This window comes from Ciconia boyciana, chromosome 7, assembly GCF_034638445.1.
Source record: "Ciconia boyciana chromosome 7, ASM3463844v1, whole genome shotgun sequence".
NCBI lineage: Eukaryota > Metazoa > Chordata > Aves > Ciconiiformes > Ciconiidae > Ciconia > Ciconia boyciana.
Window position 1 is genome coordinate 7646713 of NC_132940.1, and position 24271 is coordinate 7670983.

Here is a 24271-nt window from a genome sequence, read left to right on the forward strand (position 1 = left end):
AGAAATGCTGCTTGCAGAACTGTGGAAATATGTTTATGATGGCCAGAGAGCAAGTTCTGGATGTGTGCAGCCATTAGAGAGAGAAATTTAAGTGACTATTTAAGGTATAGAAGTTGAAATGCCATTGAGCATTTGCATTTACAGTGTTTTTTCTCCCATCTCCAATCCCAAAGACACAGAGCTAGCAGTTACCACAAAAATAAGGAAGGTCTTTAGATGTGATTCTAATCTCTTACACTGGTGTAAACTTGCAGGATCTGCAGGACAGGCTTACATCACACATAGGGTTTAATGCTGCAGTAACCTGGCCCAGTGCATCCAGCTGCTCAGCAGTATAGTAAAACACTGAGGGGAGATGCATTGTCTGAAAGCAGGAAGGCTGTGCTTGGTGCAGCATGGCAGAGGGCTTGCAGCGAGCCTGATTTAGCTTAAGCACAGCTTTGTGCTGACACAGCTGTGCCATCTCCACTTCTGGAGCTAGCTCTGTCTCTGTGGGTGGCCTATGCAGACGACTCCACTGCACAGTGCTGACATGCCCTAAAGCTGTGAGTGAGTGGGTGGAGTGAAAACTGGCATAAAACTAGAGTAGAACCAAAGCAGGACCATGAAATGAAAACCAGAAAAACCCCAGTGCCTTTAGTGATTATGTTAATTACAGTGGAAAGCAACACCAAAGAAGCAGTGCTCATAAACGCTGGCTTGCAAGGAGTGACCCTGAGCAGCAAGCCCAGGAGGGCTGGGTTCTGCAGGGATGGAACTGCTGTCACAGAAGTGTCAGTCTGCACAAATACCATGTGGATTCCAGCCTTCCTGCAAGGTGGTTGGTGTCTGGGCTTAGTGCTTCCTGAGATGAGGAAGGTATGCTTTTGGCAAAGCTCTTCAGCCTGTTTTTATACACCCTTCCCCACCAAACCTCTTTTCTACTTTTTTTTTTTCCGAAGTGTGAGACATGGTGTAAAGCACAGAAGGGACTTGAATGGGTTGGCTGATTGTAGGAACTCAGGGCTCCAGATGAACAGTATTTCTATACTGATGCTCATTCCAACTGATGTGCTATAATTATGTGACAACTGAAAATCCATACCTGTTTAAGGCTCCATATCCTAGCTAAAATGGATCTCTTTAAGAATGCCCTTAATCTTGAAAATAGCATGCAGGGAATGTCACTACTGCAAAGATATTAAATGAGGTAAATTTGTGAGAACTGCTTAGTACCCCCTGAGTCTTTGGGGGTTGGAAGTGTAAAATTAATAATTTTCTTTCACTTGTGCTGGTTAATGATTTATTTAGGGAAAAGAAAACTCTTCCAAGGGAGAATCTGCATAAAGCTCTGCCCCCATGATGTACTTGTTACTGTTCTGAGTTGCATATGCCCCACTCCACAGTAGCATGTTCAAAGCTGTGGCTGTCATTCTGAAATCTTGGACATGTTTGAAATTATTTCAGATTTCCTGCTAAAATTCTCATGTAAATATGCATAGGAGCTACTTATTATTCTGTCAAGAGACTGCAAGAAATCTAAAGGGAACAAATTCAGCAAAAATCATCCACACCATTGTCATGACAAAATTGTGATTTGAATAGTCTTTCACCTAAATCTGGAAATGGTCTTGGTCTTGATACTTACTGTTTTAACGGAAAATTTCACCCAAATCAGTGGTACTTGCAGAATCTGGCTGTGACTTAGTCACAACAGCATCTTTGCATCACTGCATCGTAGGCTCGAAGTCATGTGGCAGTTCTCCCATCTGCAGGGCTGTGGAAATCCTCTCTGCATGGCTGGGAGACCAGGAAGCACAGTAGCTCCAGTTGCCTGTGAAAACCTGATGTTGCTAAGTGATGGCAAGGTAGTCACCTGCCATACCATTCACAAAATCCAAGTGCTTAAACAGAAGGAAATGAAAAGCTTTGTTTTCCAGTAACTGCATACAAGGTGTTTATTCACGCTGGTGCTGGAAGTATCAAACGTATGCATCCCTTTTACTCCAGCTGGGATCTTCAGTTTTAAAGTTCCTGGAATGGCAGCCGTTTATCCTGCCTGAGAATGTATCCTCCAAACGTATGATATTATGTTATCCTACAATTGTGAGAGAGTCAGTGCAGTCCGTTTGATGATTAAAAAAAACCAGACTTTTTTTTAAAACAAACAAACTGCTTTTTATCACCTAATACAAGGGCAGAGAAGAGGTGGTATTTGTTTTGTTGATTATAATGTCAGAATCTGTGCTATGTGGCCCTCTTTTTTTAATTATTATTTTTTATTTTTTTAAACTGTAGTCTACATATCTGAGAAGCATTGCAGCATTGATTTCTTTTTTTAATGTATTTTTCATGAAGGAAGGTGAGAATAAATCCAGGCTATCATATTTGCTAACTACTTTGGGACTGATACTAGGAAATATGAGAAGCAGATGTTTCACTTCTAATTTGTCTACTTATTTTATGGATATTAAAAATTGATAAAGATTTAATTGCCCTTATGTTACAGATGAGTCATGTGTGTTCCACTAAAATCTGTCTGCTCAATAAAGTATTTGTTCAAAATAGTGTCTCAAAGGGAGATGCTGAGTGACTTTTTCAGTCATGACTCATTGGATCTCCATTTTTTTTAAATGAAAAGATTCCCAAGACACGTTAATTTTAAGATCTCATCTATTAAATTCTTGATTAATAACAACAAGAGTGTTAATTTGACAGTGTGTCAAGGCTCGAGGGATTCGTATAAGTGATGTTCTCTTTTCAGAAAAGGAGGGATAGTTTGTTGTTTATCAGAGGTGGACTTGCACAGACCCAGGTTTGGAACTAGAGACCACCATCTGAGAGAGTGGAAGAATTGCAATAGATTGTCTCTCTGTGAGGTGCAATCAGGAATGCATCTCCCCATCTGCGTGGTCTTCCCTTCATCCAGAGCATGTACAGCGCCTGTGTATCTGGAGAGGAAGGGACGGGGGTTTGCAAGAATGAAATCTGTATTGGCATCAGCGATTACATCCTACTTCCTAACCCTCAGAAATGAGCTCTTCTCACTCTGTTTTGCACTTCTGCACGGTACAGATTGCACTTTGAATTCGGACTTGCAATTTGGAGCTGTTTCCAGCAGGGACTTCTGACTCTAGAGGAGCTTTCTCCCGGAGTCAGATATGCGTGTTCTGTGTAAAGAAGTGTTCTCTGTTGAGAGGCTTGATGCTTTGGTTCTTTGCTTTGGCAGTCCCAAAGTATCGCTCAACTCTTGCAGGTTGCTGCAAAATCATATACATTTAACATCACTTTTATGACTGACCTCCTTATTCACTATGAGTAATGAATGGAACAGAAAATTGTGTTTCTTTGTTTTATTGAGTAATGAAAGAGAAAATTGTGCTGCTTTTACTGCACAATCCTTGCCAAAAATAGCACCTGACTATATTTTCTCTGGCTCTCTTTCTTTATTATTATTTTACTATATTAAACACATTTTTTTTTTCCCCTTTGGATTTCTTTCCATCTTTGTGCCTTGAAGCTTCAAACACCAAATTTTGTGAGTCATATAAATGTTCCGAGACATCAAATTAAGTAGAAACTGGAGAATGAGTTCTCAAAAGGTTGTGAATGCTGCTGACGTCAATCTCAGATTAAAATAAGAAAGAAGATATAGCTGGCGGATCCTGTGAGCAAGACTGTAAGGGCACTTATGCTAATTCTGTTGTTGGAGCAGAAATTGTGTTTTTATAAATGAAGGCAATAGTCCCAACTGAAGATTTAACAGGCATTCATCTTAGTAACTAGATGATCTTCAGCTTTCATACTTTACACTGAAATTTGCCTTCAGCAGATTCAAATGAAATTGCTTGGAAGTGACTAAAATGAATGGCAGCATGCTTTCTGCTTTTTTAACTTGTAATACAATTCAGTTTTCCGGCTCTACTTTTGCAGAATTCCTCCTTCAAAGTAGCATTGCAAAGTATATTTGGTTTTTGTAATGAACAGAAGACTACGAAGCTATTTAGAGATTTTTCTTTATTGTCTATGGGAGAGAACTGAGTTTTGAAAGTAGCAAGGAGTCATAAAAGTCAATATGTCTTAAGAATTATTCTGATAACATGAAACATTTACCTTTTAGAAAGCAGTTAGTAATACTGTTTTTGAAGTTAAATGCATGTAGATTGCATCTCCATATTGATTTGACGGTGGTACTGAAACTTCCTATAGGTGTAGTGAGAAGAGTGCAAAAAGTGACTAATGGAAAGGGATGTTTTCCTTCTGGAAACCACAAGGAAGTCATTTGCTATTAGCTTATCAGTGCAGAACGCTTTTATGTGTATGCATGTTTTAGCTTTAATAAATATGGCCGTTCAAAGTTGACAGATAACATATACTTGTTCACTACTTTATCCTGCCTCCATTCAGACAGTTCACTGGAAGCATGTATCTAATTGTTAATTAATAGTGCTGCAATGATCACTCTGAGTCTGGGTGTGTTTTGACCGAAGGTACGTTTCCACTGGTGAAATAGGAGTTGAAGATGTTCAGCCCTTTATAAAATCAAACTCTATTTTGGAGAGCATCTTACAGCGGCAGATACAATAGTGTCAAGTTCAGAGAGACCAAAGTGAATTGAAGTGAGCCCAGAAGTATTGAAGGAGCAAGGTAATGTGATTGCTGGTTAACTAGATCAGGATAGCAAAGTGAATGCCTCCATCAGGTTATCTGTGTTGCTGTGCTCAGGCGCCTTTCTGATGCGGTGAAGAAGACCTTTCGACAAATTTCTATGGGAAGTCAGTGTACAGATTGGTGGCATAGCAAGTACCTGTGCATGAAATACTGCAGTCAAGGCCAGTATGAAAATAAGCAAGAAATATTGCTTCAAATTTAGAGATTAAATACAGGCTGGATTTACCTGCAGGTAGCCAGTAGGAGCTCAATAGGAAAGTAATGAAGAGGGGCTGTCTAGCTGGCTACTCAGTGCAAAATCTACTTTTGCTTTGAAGCTGAGAAGAGTGCAAGGGAAGAGGTTCTGGCTCTTGAAGCCTGTGCACGGTGTTCTGTGAATAGAAATACCAAAGAAGAGCAACCGCAGGAGCTGGCGCTGCTGCCAGCTGCGGGGGACACCAGGGTGAGCCTGTCCCAGGGCTTAGTCTCCAGCTGCAGGCTCCTGGGAGGGGGACCAAACCCCATCAATTTACAGTCCTGCTTCTGCCATAACTCCTTTGTTACCATTGAAAGGGAGAGGCAGGCAGTGATGATAGATAATTTGACTGAAAATTTATCAGCCAGTGGGATATGAGATAACTTGCCTGATGTATGTGATGACAGTAGTTTTCTAAGGCTTATGACCAAGAATGATCAGGGAGCATCTTGTAGTCACAGTATACAGTTTTACCAGTGAGGCAGGGACCTGTGAGGGGTGAGGTCCTTCAAATTACACCTATAGTGTTAAGAAAAAGTTTTAAATTGAGGGCATCATGTCATAAAAAGGGTCTGTGGAATTTGTCTGAATCTGCACGTTTGGCCATACAGGCAAGGGAAGAGGAGAGGTTTCAGTTATACATGAAACAGTATTGAAAAGGAGGTCCACCACGAGCTGGTTTATTGGTGATTGGCTTCTAAGTTAGGAAGATGTTTGCCCTGTTGGTGAAGTTTTACATAATTGTACTTCACTGCAATTTTGTATCTATTCCAGAAACATCCATTTCTGATCGCTGTTTGGATCAGAAGCTTGTACCGTTCAGGACCAGATGCTGAAACACTTCGACTGCTGAGCTGAGATGGCATGGTGATTTCTCTACCCCATGGTGAATAAGTATAGAGGCAGAGAGCATTTTTGTTTTCTGAAGCTGCCTGTTTCTGGTTAACTAGCATAAAAATGAGTATCTGCTGAATTGGTGCTTATCAGAATTCCTAAACAACTCTTCTGCCTCCGGCAGTGACACTCGATTATGTTTCTCATTCCTAAGCCTCTTAGAGGTTTAGCATTTATGAATCTCTTATAATACTGTTTGCTTGACACATTTAGTTAGGCATATGACAGTGATCGGTTGAGAGAAAAACAAGTCATCTCATCGAGTACAAACTGAGGCTTCTAGTAAGGAGAGTGGAAAGGCAAGCAAAGGTTTCCTGCTGTTTGAAATCAAGTTAGAACAGGGCCATTAAAATAACTGAAATGGATTTAATATAAAAACGGGCTATATGTCCACTTCCCAGCCAACTTCAGACAATGCACTACAGTTGGTTTTGTTAGCAATTGCAGTAGAGAGGCTGAGGACTGAGTGGACTATAGGGTGGCTCGGCTCTCACCAAGCACCTCAGGATGCACAAGCACACTGGTGGTGTGTAATCTTACACTTGATATTGATTCTGCAGTTAAATTGTGGGATAAAAAACGCGGATCTGCAAAGAGCTGTCTGCCCAGTGTCTTCCATGAATGCAAGGTAGACAGTCTAGTAAGGAGGAGGCAACTGTAGTGCTGATTGGGGTGGTGGTTCCTGCAGCCCCATGGCTGTGCGTGCTCATTGCTGATCCTCCTGGTCAGATGCACCTCCAACAGTGGCTGGAGGACGTGCTGCTCAGCCAGTCTGAGTTACCTTTCTGCAGTGGCTTCATGATGAAGGATCCTAAGCACTCTTGTAATACAAATGATGTTAAGAAGTAATTGGTATTGTAAGCAGGTGCATTCCAGCTCGGCGTACCTTGAAAATTTGACAGCAGCCAGATGTTTAACTAGGTAGAGTAACTGATGACTCTAAATACCATCATATAAATCTTGCAAATGCTACTGAAGCTGAGACTCCAGATACACCTTGTGAATTGTGATTTCTCAGAGGTCCTGTTTGATCAGAGGGTAAACTCTTGTCTTTAACCCCTGATTGGACCCAACAGAGACAGTACATATTGTGATGGGTCACTAATGACCAATTTCAGCAAGTCAGTTAATCGATCCTTTGGAGCTACACAAGGCTGGTTGAAAATAGTCACACAAAGATTTTTTTAGTATTTTAATGGAAATTGACCCAATGTTGCTGTTAGAAAGCTTCTTTCTGCAGCTACATCTACAGCAGCACAGTCTTGCTTTGGTATACCTTTCAGCCAGCATATGGTATACATTTTAACTGAACACATGGAGAATTAATTTGATTTAAGTTGATTGATTTTGATTACTGACATGAGGATATGCTAATGAGAAACAATCCATCATATCTAAAGACTGCTTCAATTTCTAGCACAGCTGATAAATAATGTTCGTATGACATGCATGAAAAGTACAGTAAAAATGTGTTGGACTATTTTGAAATTTTTCTCAGTGGTTACTCCTTGATGAACAGGAGGAGACACATTAATCTCATAGCAGCTTGACAGCACATTCTTCTGTCAGTACAAATTAAGACATTGAATGTATCTAGCTAGGATATGTATATTTCTTAGCCTCAGGAAATTGGTAATACTGGTAGTTGTTTTTTTTTTTTTTTTTTAAAAAAAAAAAGGGGGGGGGGCAAAAAAACCCCTGCAAACCAAAAAAAACCCCCAACCAAACCAGAAACCTGCTAACCTGGCAGTAGTACAGAGTTTGGGGGCTCACAGCTTTGCACCCCCATGCTGAGGTGTGTGAAAACCTCCAGCTGCTGGATAGTAGAAGCCTTCAGCTGCTGCACTTTGTGGTGGAAGAGTGTAACCCAGTGCCACTTTTCAGCAAAACTTCTGCCTGTGGGTCAAGAGGTTGCATTGCCTGGACAAAGTGCCAAAATAACCTCTTGTGTCTAAAAAGTTTCAGAAGAAGGTTGTTCAAATACAATACTGAACTCCCACTAATGGTGTATGAGGTCTAGGCACCCTGCTCAGACCAATGTCTTTTAAATTGGTCCTTTCATTTTTAATTTACTGGAGCCTGTTCGTTTTAGATGTTTGTGTACGTGTTTCTTAGGGAGAAAAAGCATATCGTAGTGGAGAATTTTAAGAGAAAGCAGATTGTTGGATGCAACATCTCAAACATGGAGCTAACAACTTTTTCTTGTGAGCATTCAGTTATAGGTAGGAAGCCTTCCTGTTGTATTGCGTGGGTAAAAATCAGCCAAGGTATGAAGTGCTGTTCTTTGTAAAGTAACTAAAAGTGATAACTCCTTCCTTGATGTAGCTATTCCTCCTGTGCTCCCAAAAAGTTGCATCAACTTATCTACATTGTGATCCTGCGAATGCTTAATAAACATGCTCCACTCTAAATATACAAGTTAGTACAGCCAGCTCCACTGTTCTTACCTGTATGAATACGGTATTGAGATAAAAATCTTTCCAAATAGCCAGTAAATTAAGTTGTGTCATAGCAAGTCAGCTGCTCTCCTTATGGGAAACTTGGCTGATGTCTAGGTCCTAAAGTGTTTTCCACCTAGCCAAAAATACCCACTTCGTCAAGGAGGTAAAAACCTTATTTATATAAGAACATTAAGTGATAATTCACCATATAGTCATTGATAGCAACTGATCTGAGTGACTTATGCAAATAATCACTATATAGACACAGCTGCTGCAGAGAAGATGAAAAAGAGTGGGATGTTTTTGATACAGCACTTGAGTAATCACACTGCCTGTGCTACCAAGGTGAGCCATACAAATAACATTAATTTAAGTAGACAAGAGCCTCCTGTATTGAGCCTGAGCAGGAGGAGGGGAGCTCTGCTTCTTTTTCCCCCAGGTCCCTTGGTGGGGTCAAGCTTTGTGCTTGGGCAGGAAACTATCCCCCCGTGAAGAAACTTGCAGGTAAGGGAAGCTGGCGAGCGCCCACAGATGGCAGAGCTGCAATTGCTTTCTCCCAGGGTGGCTCCAAGGGGAGCACAGTGCTTGTTGCACTGTTGGCAGCACAGCTGGCAGAGCAACACAGGTTCCTCTGGGGACTCTGGAGTTGAAAAAACTCTGGAGGTCTCTCACCTTTAGGCAATGTGATGTGTTGAGAGGAAGAGATGGCACTCCTATGAAGGAGAAAGTCCCACTGATGTATGAAGTGTTGCTCCATAGCTAAGCGTGGTGTTCTTCTTTGGCACAGAACGACACAGTCTGACTTTTCTGCTTTTGCTGTATGTTTTGCAGGAGTCATTCATGTGACGTGAGCACGGTTGCTAAGATAAGGAAGAGGTTTGCTGATATTTAATCGGCTCCTTTCAAGCTGCAGGGTGGCATCTTCTCCTGGATGTAGCAGATGACAGGCTTGATATGTCCATGAGGCAGTTTGTATATGATATTTGGAAAGTATAGCTTGTCAGTTAACACCTGTATTCATCCAGGTGGGTAAGCAGACAGGCAGTAATGGCAAATGAAGTATATACTCTTAATGCGAACCTATGAAACCTAATGTTTCTCCATGGCAAAAACAATCTGTATTTCAATATAAAGGATTAGCTACCTCCAGGCTGGTGTTTCTTTTCTCTTTCTTTTATTCTTTTTCTTTTCTATATGGAGTCTTCATTCCTTGAAACTGAATTCCTGTTTTACTTTAGGAAGTACACAAAGTAGTCCTGGTTGTGGCTTTGTTATACCTGTGTCTATAGATATCTGTCTCTCACATGCCCCAAATTCAGATCTTCTCTGCAAGGACAGTCTGGGATACAAGTAGGTCTAGGGCACTAGGAGTGGCCAGAAGTAATCAATGAAAGGAGAAAGGCAATTGTATAGTTAGGTGGAAAACACTTGCTAGTAAAAGGTCAGTGAAGAGAGAAGGGTCCTTGCAAAGACTCAGCAGGACTCCTAAAAGGTCCTGGTGATGTGCCCTTGTCTCCCTTGCTTTAATACTGTATGACATGCTTTCTCTTCTCATTTTCCAAGCTGCCCCTCTAGTGCTGTCGATCTGGGGTGACAGGAGCACACTTTGTAACTAGCAGTTTTTTGTCGCTGTTGAGCAAGTGGATAAATGGTGAATCAGCTGCTAATCTCAGCTGAGATCAGACAAACCCAGAAAACTCCAGCTTCTACAGCAGCACACCTGAGAGCAAAATCTGGTTCAGATGCTTTGTCTGAAGTTGCCTTGGAAAACTGTGTCCAGAAATTATTTCACTTTCAAATTGTGGAAACTATAATGAATTATGAGTAACAAGCTGGTGACTCCTGTGAAGAAAGAAATTCTGAAAAAATCCTGTGCTGGTTATTGCAGCTTCCCACAGAAAAGGATGAATGAGTTTGCAGTGGAGAAAGTACAGCTCCGTGTTGCCTTTAAAGAATTCAATTTTGTGTTGAAAACATGAAGCTGGAAGGAACAGTGGTACCATGGTAACTTGTGATCTTTTTAGTCTTTCTTACGAGATTGTAAAACTGTTTACCATGGCAATATCAAGTTAATATAGCACATTCTTTCTGAATTTCTTGTTTTCCCTTTTATTATAATGGTGTGTTTGAAAACTCTCTGATGCTATATATTGCTATTGAAACTTTGCAATACCTTCAGTAAAACAAAGATGCTAATTATGAGCATTTTTGTTACTGTGTCTAGTTGATTTTTTTCCCTTCACTTGTTAATTTTCTTTGTTTTAACAATCTTATTAACACCTGAGAATTCTGACCTAAGCACAGTCTAATTGAGACACAATGTGAAGCCTGTAACTGAGTTTCTGTTTTCATTGGATAATTTCATTAATTGTATTTCCATCATTTGCTCCTGAAATCTGAGAAATGGCTTTTTCAGTAACCATGTGGACATTAGAGGTGGTGACAACTCTGCTTCTCCAGAGTGTTGTTGTAATTGTCAGTGCAGTCTGTGCACTCATCTGCATTACTGTGCTATGAAATTGTTCAGCATTCGGACTATGTCACAAGCTGACAAAATGGAAAAGCTCCAAGAGGATGCTGCTGCATGCTACAAGCATATGTCACAAGGCATCAAATCCTGACCTGAATCTCTTGGATGCAAACAGAGCATGAACAAAGTGCATCTTTGACTTTGAATGTCTTAAGCTTTACCAGATTTCTCTGCAACTCTGTGGGTGCTGAGTTTGGCCAAACCCCTGGAAGTGACAGAAGAAAATCTACACAAAGATTCAAAAACCAAACAAGCAAACAAAAAACCCAACAACAACAACAAAAAACCCACCATCAGAAGCAGAGGTCTACGATTACCAAATAATATAACTGATTGAAGAGTTTTCCTCCTCCATTGAAAATTTAAATAGTGAAATCACCACAAGTCCTAGACCCAGTGAGATCAGTGGCAGTTCTTTCGCCTTTATTGCCTATGACGAGGATAATATCACTTTATCATCTTTAGTTTCTAATGTTCCTTGGGAATTGCAGAAGCAGAGAGTCATTCAAGCTCGAAGGAGAGACTGCCTGAAGACCTGCTCCCTTCTGGTCTCTGGCACAGCTGAAGAAGCCTGTCCCCTGCCCAAGGAAACTGCTTGTTTTGCCTTTGCTGAAACAAGCCTTGTAACATCCTGGGATGATCGTTGTTACTTAGCTCATCCAAATACAGCTCACCCTTCCAATGTTTTTTTAATAAGCCAGCCCTCCCATCATCTTTTTTGCTGTTCTTTTGGCTCATTTCAGTTTGTCCCTTTTTTCCTCCACCACAATGTGTCACGAGGTGTCTCCTTCCCAGTAGTGCAGTCTCTGCAGCAGATCCCATTCCCTCTGGAGAAGTCCCAGTGTATTTCTAGTATGATCCCTCCCATTTTCTTTCATGGGCACAGAGATGAACCTCTGTGTTTGCCAGATGCACCTTTAATACCTGCCATTTTTCTTCTTTCCACACAAAAATGCAGCCTTTTCTATTTTCAAAGTGGCAGAGCAATGGATGTAGTGCTGAAGCAAGTGTGGATGAGAGGTTGTTCTGGCAACTCTTGTCAATAAGCTGTTTTGAAAGACACGGCATATGTGGAGGTCATTTATGTTTACATCTCATTTCACAAGATAGACTGCAACTAGTCTGTTCATTAATTAAAAGGAAGTAAATATGTACCAGAATGTTGCCTGTTCTTATCTAAGAGATTTTATATAACATTTGCTGTCTGTTGATACAACTGTCCTAATGAACGCAGGGCTGACTTGATATCATATCATTAGTGATGTGGAAGGACACTTTGAGATTAGAACAGAGTGTATATTCTTTATCATCTAATACTTATTGTCTGACTGTTTGACTCCAGGAAGAGTACATACCGTGGATGAAACTTTGCAGCATATTTATTTACACCCCACTTGATGAGGATAACTAGAAACTAGGAAATTTTTAGTCACTAAGCATCAGGAAGGCTGGCACAAAGTACTGCTGAGCTATGGCAAGGACTCTTTGTTGAGGATTAGATTTTAGGATTCCCTTCTTTCAGCTGCAGGTGTTGGCAGGAGATGGGCTCTGATGCTACCACATGGTCTGCCAAAAAGGCCTGGCTAAGGGTGTCTGAGATTTATGGTAGCTCTCAGTTTGTAAGACAGGATGCACTTGCCCTCACACATGTGCTTTGTCATTGTGCAGTGTGTGCTGGTAGGACAGGGATGAAGTCTTCTGCTTTTCCTTCAGGCTTCATATGAAGAACTAGCAAAAGGAGACATCTAAGCAAAGAGATCTGGGTATTATTGTGGCTTTCATAATTTTTCAACTGACTCAGAAGATGAAGAGAAAACTTTTGGTCAAGGGAAATGACTTTCACTTTGGTACACCGGATGGAGAAAGAAGACCTGGGTGCCATGTGAGGACAGAAGCTGTTGGTTTTTTTTTTTTCTTTCAGTTCTTTGTATTATTTTATTAGTGCTTTAAATGGGGATAATTTTGTTCTCTGGACTCTGTTCTTCTGAGAATGGTGATTGTGGTATGAGTATACCAGTGAAATGGAAACTGTTTCCTGCAAGACCAAAAATCATTCTGTTTTGCAGAAAGGCCAGATACTGTCACTGCCTGAATCTTGGTATAAAGCCTTAGGGTAAGGTCCAGACAGCCAATACCAAAGCTTCCCCTGCTGCTCTAGAGCCTCCAAAATTGGGTCAAGTTATAATTCTTTGACGTCACAGTAAGGCAAAAGAGCGGCAGGGAGAAAGTGCAGTTCATTTAAATGTAGTTTCATAATGTTTTGAAGCAGTTATGCTGTTGCTGAAGTCATGTGCCCTTAGTGTTAAAATGTCTTTAGCTCATTAGCAGATCTAATTCTACTTGCTTATACCTTATGCTTTGCTCCAAAGTTTGCTTTTGCACCCTTTCAGTCAAGGGGAGTGATTTGGACTGGAGTTGGGACCAAGAAGAAGTTCTAAGAGCCTTCTTTTTGTCTCTGTCATAGTAAATAACTTGCATTCCTCAAAACATCAACTTGTTGCACCTTCTCCAGACAAATCACGTAGCTACACATGAAAGCAGAGGAGCTCAATCTGCCCAGAGGTTAGTTCTTGCTAAGGAAGCTGGTTTCATTTGATAAATATTTCAGTATGTGTTTTCCCCAACGTAACAGGGCAAATTCATTCCTAAGCTGGGAAGTGTTTCTAAAAGTGTGATGGTAATGGAGTGTAGAATTGCCCTTTGCTGAACTGAGCTGGTGGTCTAGAGAGTCTGCTGTCAATTTTCTGCTGGCAGACAGTCTGGGTGATTTAGGAAGCAGCATAATGCTTATGCATGAACTTGTGTTTGTATTCTGCCTTACACTATGATTGCTTCAATTACAGATTTGTTGATAGACCTTCACTTGCTTGGGGTGATGCTGTGCAGTTTCCCTATTTTATGAAGCTATATTAATGTAAAATTGATAGAACAGAAAGAAGAATGATGCCCCCATATTTTTGTTGACCTGTAAAGCATTACACGCATTCAGTGTTCTGTACAAATATAATCTCGTGCTGTCCCTGTTGCACATAGGATTTTCATTCACTTTAAATAAGACAGTCTGGAGTTGTCATTAACAGCTCTTTTTACAGCCTTCTTTCCTTGGGCTGAGGTCTATGTTTTGAGAAACAGATCACATGGAAAATGCTGTATCTTCTTTTCCTCTTATCTAGAAACTTAGTCTCATGGAATAGAAGTCAGGATCTCTGCGTATGCAGGATTCTTCACAGGGGTCACTGGATGCAGGCAGGACCTTACAATTCTTCAGGGCTTATTTTATACCAAAGTTCAATTGCCAAATGGCATCTCCCCAAATCTGGGCTGAACTGAGTGGTCCTGGTGAGTACAGGCAGTAGGCTGTGCTTGAGAGCCTGACCGAGGTCCCACTGGTGTGAATGGCTGGGGACAGATGAACCTGGAGGCATGCAGCAACATAGCTGCTCCCCATCAGAAGAGCAGGTAAGTGCACCATGTGGGACACTCAAAGTCCTTGTAGCACAGTCTTCTCTGCCCCACAGATCTGCCCCTGATTAAAAGTAATTCTGTTGCCTTCAGTAGAAGCACACTCAAATCCTGTAAAAAGTGTAAACAACGCTGCTGTAGCAAACCTTCTCTGTAGCTAACATTTTTCCTGCTAGGATGATAATTCTTTGACCCTTACCACTTGTGTACATGTGCATATATTAGCCTAGCAGCAAGTTGGGTTTGAAATGGTCTGTTGCTTTTATGCCTCACATTGTTTAATAAATCATTAGAAATATGATAGACTTATCCACCAGTATTTTTCCTGTCAATATTCATTCTTTATATTGGTTGACTTCAACTGTATGAGATTCACACTGGTGCGAGCATCCATTAATGCTCATTTTCCAGCTGATTATACTCAAAAGCAATGTAAGGTGGGCCCAGCAGCATCTGGCCAACCTTAATTTGGGCCAGGATTTCTCACTGAAATCCTGATCATCTGAAGTGCTGACATGATATTCTTATTAGTATCAGAGTTGTGGATGTGCTGCAGAACATGCTGTGATTGACGCAGCTGTAGTCTGCTTTCTATGTGAAATATATTCTGGCTTCTTGGGGTCTTTTTCAATGAGCTAGCTCTTCAAATTTTTTTTTTTCTTTTTTGTTTTTTCCCTTTAGATAGGGCTTCCTTTCCTCTGTTTGTTGGGTTCCTTGGCAAAACCATTTGTCCTTTAAAAGAGGACTAGAGGAATGGATTTTGGCTTGGTTTGCTCCTAAAATTAGCTTAGATGCAGTATCTTTAATTTAGAAGAAATGCAAAGTGATTCCTGACAAGAAGAGCTGATAAAAGTCAGTTTTCTAAATAGCTGATGAAGGAAGTAATTGGGACATCTCAAGCAGGTAATGGTGGTAGGGAAAATCTGATTGTAGCCCCATTTGATCTTAAAGCAGGGAGAAGCAGTTCTTGATATGTAGGGACTGGCTGGGCGAGGATTGGAACTGGGTTAGAAGTTTGTTTGAATGTCAGATAAATTCATCGTATGTCCTTCCTTTTTTATGATGCCAACAACCTGTTTTCTTCAGCTGGGAAATCTGCTGTGGTTTTCTTCTGTCTTTCTAGAAAGGTAAATATGAAGATGTGCTTTTCATCAGTAAGATTTGAGCCAGTCAGGCACTTAGTGTGTCCGCTGGCCAAAGGCTAGGGAGCAGTACATGGCCTAGACAGAGCAGGGAGGTGTTGTGGTGATGAAGTGATTAGTACACAGTAGAAGTACCAAACAGCAAAATATCTCACGTGTGTCAAGAAGTATTTGCTCATGACCCTCTTTCCAAATGGAAGGGAGGAGACAGCATCACCACAAAGGTGGGTGAACTTAAAATATCGTGCGAAAGGACCTCACACCAAAAAACCCATAGGCACTGTAACCACATGACAGCCCCAAAGGGACCTCACAGCTGCTTACTGAACTGCCTCAGGAGTGCAGTACAGCCATCTGCAGCTGCTACACAATGAAATTTCTAGTTTAACATCTGGACTGTGTGGTTATAATAGAAAATATTACGGTGAATGGTAGCAGATTATTTTCTTTGTCTTGTACTATTACTGAGCGTCATCATGCGTGTACTGCTGTGGTTGACAAAGAACTTCAATTCTAAGCCTCTACTTTAAGATGCTTATGACTACTCCAAAATAGCTGTCCTTTAGTTAAAAAGTCTTCCTTTCTATTCCCAGCAGAGATCTGGGTTTACTTGGAAAGTTTCAAATTCCATTTGATTGGGTTTTTTTACATTTTTGTGAATTAAAACAAAACCCCCTTCATGTCACCAGTGAAGAACTGTATCGGATTTATTGACTGAATTGCTTTTCAAAGTATGTGCACATTTCTATCAAATATAAACTTATGAGATAGAGGAATCTGTGTTATTCCTAATTCCAGCATTTGGAAAATGTATTTCAAACTCTACTGAAGTGAGACACATACCTCTTTCTTTTCTTTTTATTTATCTTCAGATTTATAAGCTTCAGGTTGTTCTTGGGTTTTGTTGTCTTTAAGCTTTCATTTTACCTTCTTGAGTGCTAGAACCTTAAATGTCTTTATATTTTTGTTTAATGCTCACCTGAATTCAGCAGTGGGGCTTTTTTCCTAATTGGGAGATAATAAATTGGAAATTGTCTGATCAACTCTTTAATTTCCACCAAATCTTGAAAAATTACACATTAAGGGTTTAAAGACCTTAAAAGAATTTTTTTTTCTTTTCATTGGCGTGTGGTTCTCAATATAAATTATGTTTGGTTATTTTCTTTTTGTCTTGCTGCTGCCCTTCAATTTAAAGCACTTGGTCTTGCCTCATGGTTGTAATTTGATTTGGTATTTTAATCTCAGGAATATCATAAACACCTTCCCAGAATTTCTGAGCACTTTGTCTTAGATTTGACCCCCTTGACATAATATCTCTAGGGTGTTGTTGTGAGTATGAGGCTCAGATTTAGCCCTAATCCACTACTAAATAAACTGAAATCTTCCCTTGATAAGAACAAGCCCTAGCAGTGATGCTCATAGCGGAGTACTAAGTTTTCTTACAATTAGGGGTACTAACAGGTCTTCCAGGCACAAAGTCACTGAGCTTCATAAACACCTTCAGATATAAATATTTGCTTTGTAAATGAGTTAACTGAAGGTCTTGCCAAGAGTTGTGCAGCCGCAGTCAGGGCTGGGTACCACCATGATGCTGCCAGGGCCCAGAGCTGAGTTGCACAGAGCCTGCTCCGCACAGACCTGAGCAGCCCCTCTCGCTGCCTGGCTCTCTTGCTGGTTACCATGACATTTGATCACCTAGAAATAGGCTTCAGGAAGTCTGGGTCTTGTTCTGCTGCTCTCGGAGCTGGGATTTGCTCTGTTTTGCTTGTGTGCGTTTGAGGGGGAGGAGGCCAATAGCACTATAATGCTAATTCCCTTCACCTGTCCTTGTTCCTTTCCAGATCAAAGAACCAGGCTACTGAATCTAGACAGATTTGTACCGCAGATCATTTAACTTCCTCCTCACAGATTCTGCATTTGTTCTTCTGGCAGCCAATTCATAATGTATTAAGATTCTCCTTTCTGCTGTACATCTCTTTGGGTTAGCAGACTGCTGTTAGGACCCACATAGTGGTAGCTGGACTGTAGCACGTCTGTCCACTGCACTGCAGGACCATTTAGGATGTCCACGCTTGCTCATTCACAGTAGTGTAGTGCTGCTTCTGAAGTACTCTGGCTGTGATTAATTTATCTGCTTCTCAACAGCCCTAGCTAGTTAATAATGCTTATAGTGGCTAACATTGCTCAGACATCTGCGCATTGTACAGCTCTTCTTACAGTGGTTGATTAACAGAATTAAAGGATATATGTGGGACAACTAAAAACATCTAGCAAAACTGACAAAATATTCTTATATAACAATGCATTCAGTGCCTAAAATGCTTCTTATTGTAGGATCCCAGCCTCTGAAAATTTTCTTAAATATTTTTTTATCATAGCAGTGATGGTTTTATCACTTGCCCACAGTGATAGGGCTTTCAAATGCATCATACCTCTTGAACTTTGTTTGCTATTTATTTGCAGCTAGAGAAGTGGAAGTTGGAAGCAGGCACGTGGTATGGATGCTACATATTTTTATTACTGCCATTTCTTTATTTTTCTGTCAAGGCAACTGAATCAGGAAGAATCAGAAAATATCAGACTGATCTTCATATTAATTCTAACTAACGAAAAATAAGACTTTTCAATTCTGTAAGGTTTAAGAAACGTGCACAATGAACTTAATCTTTGTGTGTACCTCTTCATTGATTTCTCTTTTGCAGCCACTGTCTTTCAAATACTCTAGCAGAGAAACTCAACCTACAAAAAGATGAGAAGAGCAGATAATGTTCATAAGCAAGCAGCCCTATTTCAGTCCTCCTTACTGTTTGACAGATCAGGAAGGGCAACTGCTGCTAAACTTCACTACAATCTCAAGGCACTTGGGAAAATGGAAATAATTTTTTTAACATCTTAGTAGGTCATGAGCAGTAGTGTTAATCACAGTACCTTGGCCTGATTCCAGTTTGGAAATTACATTCTGCTGAGCAAATGCACCCTGTTGCATTTTCAGTGATTTACTTTGTCTTATATGGTGTGGAGTTGCTGAGCGAAGTTAAAGAGCTGGGGCTTCCCAACCACCAGAGATGTTTTAATGGTGGATGAGGTCAACCTACACTAACTTTTCCTCATTGTCCATCAGCTTAGTTTACAAAAGTACTTTAAAAAGAAAAGTAAGTGCAGTACCTCACCTGAAGGGATACTCAGCCACTGAGTTACGGGGGACAACTTCAAAAGTGTGTGTCGTGGAAGACTGAGGCCTCTGATGACTGACCAGATACTGGTGAGCTCCTGTAGGCTGTGCATGTATTAAAAGTCTGTTTTCATAAAATCTCTGTGTCCCTAGTGGGAGCAGTTGGTGTGGGAATGTTAGAGAAAACAGGGTGGTAGGAGCTTCTGTACAGAGTAAGCAAAATAGGATGGGAAAAGTGAAGCTTCTGCAACTGGTGGTACTGAAATTATCCAAGGCTTCTGGTTTTACTGCCTCTAAAGAGTTGAAGTGAGGATAGCCATAGTGGGGAAATATTCTAAAAACACTTTGCAAGGATAGAGCCTTTTATCAAAAAAGACAGGGGTTTTGTCTTGGTTTTTTTTTTCTCAACAGAAATGTTTTGCTGCATATTGCTAATATTGCTCAAATGAAACTGGCTCTAAAGGTGTCCAAATGTGTCTTACTAGGTTCCAGTGACTCTTGGGCAATGGGAGCACTCAATAACAAGAGAGGAAAAAAACATGCTTAATACGATCTGTTGAACTGGAGCATTTTAATCAGAGCTGAGCTCTGAAGGAACCAGGTGTTACTTTGCTCCTGGCAGCAATTGAAACTTCACAGGCTTTTCATGACATCACGCCTTTTCCATGTCTTAACCAGTGACTCATCTTGCTTGCCTGTTTGTTCCTATTTCTAGCTGCCAGCAGGAACAGTAAGCTCAATGTTAGTATTCTCTTATTAATGGCATATACTAGTCTGCCCAAGGTCACTCTCTTCACTTACCCTTGTGGTTCTTGGTGGGTTGTTTTTTCCCCCCTTCCTCTTTCTCAAGGTGACTTTTGTTTAGCTGATTCTTGGTGGCTTCCACTCAAAAGTCTACTTTTGCAAAGGAAATGCGTGTTAATGTAACATCCAGGAGCTCCAATCACAGAGCAGAGCCTTTCTGCACTGAGCACTGGGCAAATGCGCGGCTAAGGAAGTCTCAGCCCCAGAGAGCAGGCAGTCTGAAATGCACATCCTGACATGAGACTAGTAGGATGGGAACATACCAGCCACCTCGCAGCAGACATCAATAATATTGACCAAAACAACTAGAATTGCTGGAGGTCATGAGAAATTTAACACTTCACATTGCAACAGTCCAGAAAGGTAAGGAAATGCTGCTTTGAGCAGCTAGCTAGGTCCAGCAAGGAAGGCAGAACAGGGCAGCAGTGGCGAAGGCTGCGTGAACAGTTTGAGAGATCTGCCTGGAGGTGGAATGGGACGGAGGTTATGGATGGCAGAATGGCACTCTCACTGTTCACAACAGAGACACCAGCATAGCTCCATGAGAGCGCAAATGTTTCCTCATCCATGCAGAAGGGAAAGTAAACAGGTCTTGGACGTGGAGGGGTTGAGTATTAGAGACCCAGATTGGCCTGTAGCAGGATAAACAGCCCTCTGCCTTCAGGATGTGCCTTTATTTCTTGCTTTTTCACGTTATCTGTCGTGTAGAGAACAGGAGCTGAGGTGGCCAGTCTTGCTGAGAACTGAGCTGTGTTTGCAGGGAGTCAGATGTTTCCTGACACTTTGATGTCTAACAGCTTGCTGCCCCTATAGCCACAGGGCCGTGAAGTCCTGTTTCCTGTCTCCAAGGCTGACCAAACTCTGAACAAGGTGCAGAAAGCTATAGCATAGGTGTCACAATGTGATGCTGAACAGCAAGGGAGGGGAAGAGGTCTCTCCTTCACCACAGCTGATGAAGCCCCAAAATTGTGGTTGGTGATGGTTATTTGGGTTGATATAGCCTCTGTTGCGACTCTGAGCAGCCTAAGCAAGGATGATGCTAAGTCCATATATCTTGTAATTGTTGCCAACCAGCTGGTCAACTGTGACTCTTACTCTTATGTATTACTCTTCTTTAAAAAAAAAAAAACACAAACAAACAACAAAATCAAACCATAATCCTTTAAAATCAAACCATAATCCTTTAAAAAAATTGAAAGGTTTATTTATTTGGAGACTGTCTGTCACGTACACTGCTAGAACAGTCATGGTGCTGAGGGGATTAAATCTGGTACAGATGAGAAGTTTCAGTGACATTTTATTTGAAACAAAGAACTTGTGGCTGGAAGTCTTCACTAGAAGAATGATGGCTCAGAATCAGGGATTCTGATTTTTCAGACCTGCAGCAAAGAGCATCTGTCACGATTCAAAAACTCAAATATGTTTCCTGTGTAAGTACCTCACTGTTTGTGCTGAGACAGCCAAGTAAATTTAAGAAAAGCTGGTTGTGCTCCTATTGTGGATGTTTAGGTGATGGATCTTGTGAGTAGAGGACATCTGCACATAATGCAAATGCATTTCGGTCTTTTTCTCCTGTGATAAACACTGAATTTTGATTGCTCATTAATGTGAAACCTTCAAATTTTTGTTTCAAGCTACCAACTAATGGTCTTGTGGGGGTTTTTAATTGTTTGTATCAAGGACAGGCACATACGTAAGCTACAAAAGAACAGAGCTGTTAGCACATTAGTGTAAATATACCTCACAGAGACCCTTCCGTGCTTGGTTACAACAAAACTTTCCGATTCCTCATCAGGGACAGCCAAACAGGCTTCTGGATGCTGAAGGCCCAGGCTATTCTTCCTAGGCATTTGCTAGACTGTTAATTAGAGCTACACTGGGTTTCTGCTGATCCCTGCCTGTGCCTCATCTACTTGTCTTCTAATGAGTTTGTGGTCTACCTGGAAATCTTGCAAACAACTGGGGGGGAGGGAGCAATCTGTGTCAGTTATTTTCTCCTTTGTTAGATAAATGTCTTGCACACAAAAAAATGAAATGCCTAATTACCTAAGGTTTGTGGTGTTTTAAACTGATGTAAGGGCAGCTACTGTAAATGCTGAAGAAACCGAGCTCAGATTTTGCAGTTCGTTTTATTTTATTTGTGTTGAAGTATCTGGGGGGGGGGGGGGTGCTCACTGAAGCTAGCGTAAAACATGGTGTGAGTCAAGAAAATTAAGCCCATTTATAGCTGTTTAAGAAGCTAACATAACCTGAGGAAAAAATTCACTTCAGGGTGATATTACAAAGATTCAAATGGATTTGGAGAAATGCAACTAAAAACCTTTAAGGGGAGATTACATGGTCTGTACCTGTACAGTAAAACAGAGCGAGGAATCCATCAGTGACACACATAGAGATGAATCACATCTCTGCACTATATCACACGGCTACCAGGGCAAGGTTATGAATAAACTTTACATACCATGAAATATAGGATGCCTTCTCCACATACACCCCCTCTGATAACCTGAGGAGGCAGGCACCTAAGTATATACTAATGAATATGCAAATTACCTTCCTAATGAGGTAAGTGCATTGTCCACCAGAGAACAGGTTATGACTAAGCAAATGCATGTAGCCCTTTGGGGTTCTATACCTCCTGCAGCCCCGTCCCTGTCTCTCGCTAACGTATAAATTGGGGCCCACCCCCACACACAGGGGGTTCACAGGCAGAATACTGAAATCGACAAACCAGAATTACTAAATTTCAGAGCTTTCAGGCAATAGCACAGTTTGTCTTTAACACAGACGAACTCTTGTAGGCTGAGCCCAGTTCCTCATTGAGCCAAGGCACTCAGATGGTACCAGGGCAGGTTTTGGAAGCCACCCTCAGAGTCCCTTGGGGCTGCTTCCCAGGACAGCCTGGATATACATCCTCAGAGCTAACTCCTTGCTCCAAGCTATTGTCAAATTTTATTTCTTTCCAAATTATTTTGCGTGACAATGTGTCTTGCAGTTGCTTACTGCCTGGTCACAGCCTCATGCCCTAAGCCAAAATGAGCGCTAGTTAAACACAGAGCAGAAAACAGAAGATGAGATTTGGGAGGTAGAAGAAGCTGGGAATACAGGTGTAAAACAATAACGCTGCGAGCATGAGAACTGAAGAAGCCCAACTTCCTGTGGATTTGTTCCTTTCTGTTGGTTGCAGGATCTGAGAAGTTACTAATACTGATTTAGGTCTTCCTCCTAATGAGGCACAAAGAAAGCCTCTCCCCTGTGGATCCTTTGGTGTCGGAAAAAGATAAGCATTGCACTTAAGCTTTTTTCCCCAGCTAAGGTATGCTTAAGGTCTCTCTTCTTCACCTCACAAACTATTTTCATGACATTTGTAAGAACGTACCTTTGAGAGCGTTTCCCCTCAGTGAAATTTGATCAAAAGTCAGTAGAGTTATAATGAGTGTATACACGTGCTTGTGTGGAGACTGATGATTTAATAAGCCTCATGTCCTTAGGAAATCAGGCTAAACTAAAGCAACTATCACGTCTCTGAATAAACAGAACGATGCTATTGCTGCTGAGACCTTTCCCACTTGAAGAAATACAGTCAGGATCTAGCTGGCATGGCTGGTTTAGCTGTTCAGCAGCTAAGCGAGGATGTGGTGTCAGTGAATAAGAGAGTGCTCTGTGATGGATTTATCAATGGCAGAAGAAATGGTCACTCGAGATGTGAGGTGTAGTCCACCTCATTCTGGTACTTCTTGTCAGGAGGGAACAGGAGGACTCTTTTCAGTTAGTGTGCAATGCCTCACTGTGATCAGCCAATGGACTACCCTGTCTTGAAATAAATGCACAAGTTTCAGGGAAATATCCCTGCTTTTTCCAGAAGTGTGGTAAAGAAACAGCAAGATTCCTGCTGTATAATCTCTCCACTGGGAAATTTGCGGTGTGTTACAGCTGTGGATAGTCTCATGGTAGTGCAATAGGCAGAGCCTTTTAAGCAAGCTGCAGGGAGCTTATTTACAAGCACTTTCCTCCTACAGAGAGCCTCTGTGATATTCTGGTGCAGAACAACAGGCGATCATTGATGTTTTCCCCTTTCATAGACTGGCTAGCATGTGTTCTGGAAGAGCCAACACTGTCTCTTGCATGCAGCAAAAACAAAGCTGCATGTATGGGAATGATAGACAGGAGAAATTTAAAGCTGAGTGGTTTCCCACCCAGTGCACCTTGTGTGTTTTCTGGGGTTGTGGTGATGTGCCGTATCTGATCAGAAACTGGCTCTATACTCCTGCAAGAGTGCTCTACATGGACTTACTTTACTCTTCCAACTAGCTCTATGACTGATAAGTCCTTTAAGGTCCTTTTCTCTAGAGAAAAGAAACTTTAATCACATTTTAAAACAGTGGCAGTAAATGCTTTAAGTGTGCGTTCTGGAGGACTAAAGGACCATTCATTTCAGAACTGCTAACCTGTAAGAGTAACTAGCAGTCAACACCTTATGTTGAACATGCACTTTGAAGGTAAGGCCTTTTGCCTCCTTGCAGCTGTTTCACAGAGTTGCCATTTGCCAAAAGATGGATGAAATGTGTTTGTTCAAATGATAGATACCTCCTGAATGAGAGATACGTTAAGCACACGACTTCTTTCCTTTGTTCAGAAGGCAGGTCCAGAGGGACTGGCTGCAGGACTGCTGATTGGATGTAGAAATATTCCTCAGTTTAAGAGCAGGCACCCAAAATGTAACGAATAAATGTTGTTGTCATCCAACAGATGGTAGTTGACATGTTTTCCAGCTGTCACAAGTCTTTTGAAATTCTTCTGTTGTATATGCCAGAGTTTCACCTTTGTGCTGCCAGGCTGAACATAGAAATTACAACTGCAGGTAGAGGTATTCTACAACACTCTATAGGTAAAGAGAATTAAGCTGAACCAACAGAAGAGGATTAGTAAATCTCAAATTAG

At 41.2% G+C, this 24271-nt stretch overlaps 1 protein-coding gene across 1 annotated transcript in view; it reads left to right on the forward strand.

Moving 5' to 3' along the window:
* RAB3B (RAB3B, member RAS oncogene family) overlaps positions 1–24271 on the forward strand; it is a 52066-nt gene that overhangs the window by 9723 nt on the left and 18072 nt on the right. The gene's annotated exons all lie outside the window — the stretch shown is intronic.